Here is a 6,262-nt window from a genome sequence, read left to right on the forward strand (position 1 = left end):
AGGCCTTTAAATTTTGGACAAGAAGCTCCAACCACAGATCGTTAGACTCAATAGCTTGCTAATTTGTCTTGTAAAGGCTAGATGTTGAGGAGTTTATACTAACTCTTAAAAAGAAATCCAAGATAATTTTGTGGCCCTGCAATAGAAGGAAAAAAGTGTTAGATATGTTGAACGCTTGCTTCCCCAACAGAAGTACTTTGCAGGTAACTCATGTAAGCCTTGAGTGTTTCAGAGGTTAAGTTACACATAATTCTAACCTCCTCTTTGGCATGGAAGATATACTCTGCCAAGAAGACTGTGAGACCTAGATGCAGAGGATGGCAGAGGTGCCGCACGTGCCCAAAGTGGTGGGTGACAAGCTTGTTTTCCTGAAGAACCTACGGACAATGTGGGAAGGATGGATACACAATCAATACCCAATAGCATACACTCGCAAGAACCCTATCTTTGACATAGAAGATGATATTTCTGGGTATGTTGTTGATTGCTTCATATAAATGGAGGGTTACTCTTACAGATCTGATCCGCCTATGTTTGAGGACAAACTAAACGGGCGTCCACCTGGCTGGACATGTAGCCGGACACCACATTGTAGTCTATTATTTTGTCGAGCTAGTGTAGTGATACTCTCTGTAAATCTTAATTCCAGAGTAGCAGGTCAATTCCATGAGTTATAATTATGTCATGAAAATCGTAATGTTCCATGTGAACTGGCCACTGGCCATTTAGAATGACTTAGGTATAAATGTCAATCACCTTAATGTGAAAGGGAGGCTTATCTTTAGAATAAGAAAGGAGCTCTAAAAACGTACGCTCAAGCTACGATCTGCTCCAACTTGTAATCACCACTGCTAATGATTGGGTAATTCGTTTTCAAAATCAAAAACTTGCATTGTGTTCCTCTCTCTTTGCTCTTTAAATTAAGTGTAAGCATTGCCAGTTTTGTTGTGGTTCTTGACTACGCATCTGTGAGCATTAATTGAAAATTTGAGTCTTAAATAACTATTTTTAGTCGTTTTGACCATAGGAGAGTGTTCTTAGACCATAGGACGGCATTTCTGGCATGTTCTGTTGCAGTTTTCAAGACCTTTTTCATGATGGATCTTGATTTTGGTACCTCGTTGGATTGCAACCAGAGTTGGTAGAATGGTGCTCCTAGGTGTCCTAGACCCCCTCCTAAAGTTTCGTTGCATTTTGAGTCCATTCGAGTGCCGAAATGGCGTGATGACCTAGAGTTGTGAGAAAGAACATAAACAGATTTCCTTGATTATTGAGTGGTTGGTTTGCTTGTAGAGTCGTTGTGTTTGCTTGTTTAGGTTAGTTCTTGAGATTGACGATCTCAAACAGTCTCTGTGCCCCATTCGAGTCACTTCCCTGAGTGTTGACATTATATTAGTACCAAAAAGCTATGCTGCAGACGTCCGTCGCGGCGACCCGCGAACATTGGCGCCGCTACTCGGGAAATTATCCTTAGATGGTGAGTGACCTAATGCATATTTAAAGCGTTATTTTTTTGAAGATTTGTCTCTCCATTCCATATACACTTTAGCAGTGAAGCAACTAGACAAGGGGTTTAGTGCTTGATAGAGTCTAGAAGTCAAGGACTTCCTAGATCTATTCTTGAGAAGTAAAGAGGGTTCTTAGTGAGATAGCCAAAAGCATTTCATTCTTCGATTTTCTCTATGCTTTTAGAGTGCTATTTTATTTTCGTTACGACTTTATTTTGTATCGTTCTATTTGTTTTTGTTTCATGTTTCATTTCACTACTTAGGAGTAGGGTAAGTAGAAACTACCACCATCAAATTTGGGCTGAAAGATTAAGGGAAAAAAGGGTGAAAACCATATTTTGGCCGAAATGACCATAACTCTAAAATTATGAAAATTTGATGGTAGAGACCTCAAACATGATCCAAATTCAAAAATTATGGATCAAGGGCATCAACGTACTCTCCGGAAGCAATCTTGAAAGTTTGGCAAGAATTAGTAGAGGAACATGGATCGCAATCCATATACCCCAGAGACCATTTTTGGTGAAAAGTGACCCAAGGACATTGAGCATTACTGGGATATTGCTCTGATCAATTTTTCTTGAAAAACAGGGGTTTAGACACAAAATTGGGCAAATCTTGAGATTTTGGGATCCAAATTCAAAAAGGGGTGAGATTTGGCTTCTACAGGGTATAAAGAACCAACGAAACAAAATTCATGAAAAAGTGTTGCCAAACATGGATCACGATCCATGTCCCTTTTTTACATTTAAGGCTAATATTTGACAAGTAAATTCCTGATAACTAGTGGAACAACTTTGCCAAAAGAGACTATGTCAAAAACTTAAAAAAAGTTGGTCAAAAGAGCCAAATACAAAAACTAGTCAAAAATTGTAGGACAGACAGAAAAACATGCTTTTGAATGACAAAAACTAGTCCAAATCAAAACTTTTGATACCATAGGATCTAGTAAACATGCTGATCCTAATGGTACCAAGAAATGTCATTTTAGCTTCCAAACATGGATCGCAATCTATGTACTCATAAAATTTTTTTTAATATTCTTTGGCTGAGATTTGAGTAGTGTATAGCTGAGACATAGACAAACAATTTTCCTAAAAGAACTAAATGCAAAAAAATTGTAAAAAGTGTTCTAAAGATCCAAAAACATCTTATTATTATAGCCTATTTGCAGCAAACTGTAGAGGTCAGTTTTGGTTGAGCAAAACTGATTCAAATTCAAAAAGATTTGGGGAGCAAGCTACAAACATCATAAGCTATCAGCATACCAAAGATCAAGTCCAAAAGTGGTGGAACATGGATCGTAATCCATGTACCCTTGTGAAATTTTTGGACAAACATTTCTAGCATGTAGCATAGACCATTGTGAACAAAAGTGCCCAAAGAAGCATTATCAAAAAAGTTCGAAAGGTGGGTGAAAAAAGCCAAAAACACTGCAAAGAGGAAGACCCTAAAACAAACATAGGGATTGACTTTTGCTTGACCTAAAGTGATCCAAATCACATAGAAACCATATAGCAGGGATCAGGACACGAAGGACAAGCTGTGTGCTAAGTTTCAGTGCAGTCTGACACATAGGTACATGGGTCACGATCCGTGTTCCTTTGTCACAGAATGATACCATATTTGCACCATAGCTAGAGGACATCACAAGGAGTCTAGTGGTCTTTTCAAAATTGAATTTGGATACCAAAAACCAAACCAAAAGCCCAGAACTACCAAGTACTTTGACAAAGTGACAGAACTGATCCAGAGGTCCATTTTCAAAAAAATTGATGACCTACTAATCATGCTGAATCAAATGGTACCAAAAAAATTTAATCTGGGCTCCAAACATGGATCGCGATCCATGTACCCATAGTGACAGCTTGACTTGCAATTTTTTAGATTAGTAGGACATACACAAGGAAACATATCCCCAAGTCCAATTTTGAAAAAAATTGAGCAAATTTGGGTCAAAAAGAGAGCAAAACAAGTGACGGACTGAAAACTGAAGTACAGACCTAGTGCTGGCCATTTGACCTATCAAAACAAGTCCAAATCCAAAAAGATTTGAGATTTAGCTTGTGGACATACAGTGCAACAAACTGCCAAGAGATCAAGTCCAGATGTGGTTGAACATGGATCGTGATCCATGTACTTCAACCTCAAAATTTGATGAAAATTAGTATATAGCCTGCACATGGCCTTGTCTACACACAGTCAAAATTTGGAGAAAAAAATTTGAGAGGGAACATGGATCGCGATCCATGTCTCAGCATAATAGGGGTATCTGAATCAATGATCCTGTAGATATACTTGAGTACATGCCAAATCTCAAGTTTGAGCTAAAAATACCTTTTGGATACCAAGATATGAGCCAAAGTTCCTGTGTTCTGGTCCTAAAATTGTTTTGAGTGTTGTTTCAAGTGCAGTTCACTAAAAGTGCTCTAACTTTTGATAGACAACTCCAAATTGAGTTAGGTATAGCCAGGAAGAAAGTTTGCAGGCAAGAGCTGAATTTTTATAGGTTTACTAAATCCAAACTTTTAGGGTACCCCAAGACCAATTTCTGGAGATCTCCGTGCACCTCTAGACCGAGGTGTGCAGGGATTGGACATGACTAGAGAATGTGAGGTAGAGAGAGAGAGAGAGAGAGAGAGAGAGAGAGAGAGAGAGAGAGAGAGAGAGATAAGACAAAGAATGCCAATAGAATATTAAATTTGTTGTCCAGGTTATAAGATTTTTATCCTCATTATGAGTAGTGACGAGGATGTGGGACCGTCCAACCGAAACACCTATCTCTCAATGAGGGTCTTATGTCCTTGTAATCAATGCAAGCATGCTGTGCGACAGACAAGACGTGTTTCTTTGCAGCACGTTCGCGAATTTGGCGAGTTCGATCCATCTATTATAGCTCGAGTTGTTGCCAATTTTAACTCGTCGGACTCTGACGCTGGCCAACAAGCAGCAATCTTGCAACCCAATAGACGTGTTCGCAGGCGCTTTGGTCAAGTAGCATATGTGAGGCCACAAGATGTAGCCTCTGACAGCTCGGGGGATGATCATGCAGAGCACATTCCCAATGAGGCAATGTTTGAGCCCGAGATTGATGAAATGATCGAGACGATCATGGATTCAGAAAGGCTTATCTATGATGATATGAAAAGTGAAGCCGATACGCCATTGTATAATGGAGCACGTATGTCTAGATTGAAAGCACTCCTGGTTCTTCTCAACAAGCAGGCAAAGTTTGGATGGAGTGACACTAGCGTCACAGCGCTTTTTAGGTGATCTATTACAATTAGTTTACTTTAATAAAACTCTAAATGTATAATGATCGGATAGATTTTTACACGACTGTATCATATTTTTATGTTGTGTAGATTGCTTAAAGAGCACATACTACTAGCTAACAATGTGATGCCAGATTCCTGAGATGAAGCAAGAAAGATTTTGCGAAACTTGGGGATGGATTACAATTCTATCCACGCTTGTCCTAATGACTGCATTCTTTTCAGAGGGGAATACATAGACATGGAGAAGTGTCCGAAATGTGATTCCGAAAGATATCGAGTAGATCTCCACGGGACAAAAATTCCACAAAAGGTTTTGCGACATTTTCCTCTGCTTCCTCGCATCAAGCATTTCTTCGAATGTAAGTCCATGGCCGCCCTAGCATCATGGCATGAGGAGAATAAATCTTCGGATGGTGTGCTACGAACTCCTGCAGATTGCGCAACCTGGAAACATATAGATGGAACATGGTCGGATTTTGCCAGGGAAGCTCGAAATTTACGCTTAGGCCTGGCTATGGATGGCGTAAATCCATTTGGTCAAAGATCAACATCTTACAGTGTATGGCCCGTTGTCATCGTCAACTACAACATTCCCCCGTGGTTGACTACGAAGAAGGGGCACCTATGGCTAAGCTTGATTGTTTCAGGGCGATATAACGTGAAGAATATGGATGTGTATCTTCGTCCACTATTGGAAGAGCTACAACAATTGTGGATTGGCATAGAGGTGGTGGATATGAGCCGACACACAGGACGATGGAATGCTTTGATTAGAGGCATTCTAATGTGGACCATGCATGACTATCCCAGGCTAACAGAATGCTCAGGTGATCTATTGACACTCCTCACTCAGACATTGTAAATCTTGTTTTTTTCCATAGTTGATCTATTATCATGTGTATACATGCAGGGCTTCAAACAAGCGGATACAGAGCATGTGTCACATGTGCACGTAGGGTGCCCTCACTGAAGAAGCAAATCTACGAAGGTCATCAAGCGTATCTTCCAAAGAATCATGTGTTACGCGACGGCTTTTTGGGAAGAGAGCCACCAAGGATGTCTGCACAAGCATGGTTAGAGCAGAAGGAGATGTGCGATGACGGATTGCCTCCAGGGATGAAGAGACTATCTCTATGGTACGAGTTACCATACTGGCCCCGACTCATGATCAATCACTTGCTCGATCCAATGCACATATTCAAGAATGTGGGTAATCTACTATGGGACCATCTGACCGGCAAGAAAGATACTTGACCTTAGAAATGTGGATTGTATGGAGCAATATTGGCCGCAAACAGCGTCTGATGGATCGATAAAACTCCCTAAAGCACCATGGATTTTCACAGGAGCCCAAGAACGCAAAGTAAAAGAGACCATTCGATCTTTGCGGACCCCCACTGGCGTAATGCACTCGCTCCGAACGTCTTTTACTAAAGAAGGAAAGCTTACCGGTTTGAAGTCACACGATTGGCATAA

This window comes from Adiantum capillus-veneris, chromosome 21 (genome assembly GCF_014529385.1).
Source record: "Adiantum capillus-veneris isolate H3 chromosome 21, ASM1452938v2, whole genome shotgun sequence".
Taxonomy (NCBI): domain Eukaryota; kingdom Viridiplantae; phylum Streptophyta; class Polypodiopsida; order Polypodiales; family Pteridaceae; genus Adiantum; species Adiantum capillus-veneris.